Source organism: Osmerus eperlanus, chromosome 11, assembly GCF_963692335.1.
Source record: "Osmerus eperlanus chromosome 11, fOsmEpe2.1, whole genome shotgun sequence".
Taxonomy (NCBI): Eukaryota; Metazoa; Chordata; class Actinopteri; order Osmeriformes; family Osmeridae; genus Osmerus; species Osmerus eperlanus.
In genome coordinates this window covers 12,208,694-12,210,224 of record NC_085028.1, presented here as the reverse complement: position 1 = coordinate 12,210,224, position 1,531 = coordinate 12,208,694, and the positions used below count along the sequence as shown (strand labels likewise).

Here is a 1,531-nt window from a genome sequence, read left to right as displayed (position 1 = left end):
GGTGAACAAGTGGGTATAACACTCAAATAATGCTTTACTCTAGAAATGTTTACCTCGAGAAAAAGAAACAGCTCTTGGGTAGGACTCACTAATGATGCCAGGTAGATGTTCATTGATTACAAAACACCATATGAGGTGCCATATCCAAGGTTTTCTGAAAAGTGTTATTACATTTACTTCTGTAAGCTCCAACATCTCTCTTTCTCTCTCTTTCTATCTCTTTTACCCACACAAACATACTCACATTTATTTCACATGTGGTTATCAGGCATTTTGTAATACTGAATTCCTGGAATCATTTGTCAATAATATTTCGATCAACACTTTACTTTAAATTACATTATCTACCACGTAGCTACATAACAATACTGATCCCCAAAACAATGTGGGTACATGGGAATTGCTAAGTAATTCAGTTGTATTAAGCGTTAGTGGTGTAGGCTATTACAAAAGTGTAATAGGCACTTTTTTTCAAATGCCTGAAGCGCACTACAGTCAAGTATAATTGTGTACATTGCAGCATAGAATATTTGCAACACAATAATTACAGGATAGAAATGTTATCCACAGGATAATCATACATTCTAAAACTAATATCATCTAAGTGTGTCCCCATTCCTTTTGACTCAGACATTGCTGTCATTCATGATTTGTTAACTAATAACCAATTTCATCTGTGTGGGATATATAATTGGCAATATTATTTTGATTTGTGTATCTAAGTCCAGTATTTCAGTGTGGGCTGGGACCCCTGATAGGGGAATCATGTGTAACAACATTGTGGCCATGGAATGCTATATGATTGTTATTTGGCAGAAGTTACATCCTAATGTTTTTCTACCATTTTTACTGCTTTTGTATTATTGTTATCATAATTTTTTTTACTGGAAATGGTGGAACGGGGAAATGTACATAGGTGGACTCAAATCAATGTGGAGGCAGACCTAAACCTTTTAGAAATATAGATATGTGATCCATACTTCCAGAGAGAGGTCTGTTGTTAAATTGCACTGACTAAGGCCTTCCCATGTGAACAGTAGTTCAGACCTAAAGACAACGACTGAAAGAAAAAATGTATCTGTGAACTGATACTGTGTCTTGAGAGAGATCTACTAAAAGTGAAAACCCTGTGTATGTGTTGTGGTAGATTGTATGCTGTAGTATGTTAAACTAAACTGAGTCAATGGAACTGATCTTCTCATTTCCACTGTCAGTTTTCAGAGTTGAGATACTCTAAAAGTAGACTTCATTTTACCATTCCTGTTGCTACTACTGTAAAACATTGTATCCAGTTATGGATTGCTTGTGAATTAATTTAATAATTTATTATGTGTATTGCTGTTGAAACTGTAAAAAATTCTAAGAAAAGGTGAGAGAAGAAACATTGCTCTACTAACAGTAATTTATGCAAATTGCCTTGATTTTGGGAAGCAATATGCCAAACAATGCCAATGTGATAGTCAAATGTGGTACATTTGGGATAAACAAATCTTTGTTATTCCTGTATTATGTTAAACTATAACTGTGTACA

At 34.4% G+C, this 1,531-nt stretch overlaps 1 protein-coding gene across 1 annotated transcript in view; it reads right to left on the bottom strand.

The window, feature by feature from the left end:
- Positions 1-1,531, bottom strand: part of lpar6a (lysophosphatidic acid receptor 6a) — a 281,763-nt gene that overhangs the window by 271,233 nt on the left and 8,999 nt on the right. The window lies entirely within an intron of this gene.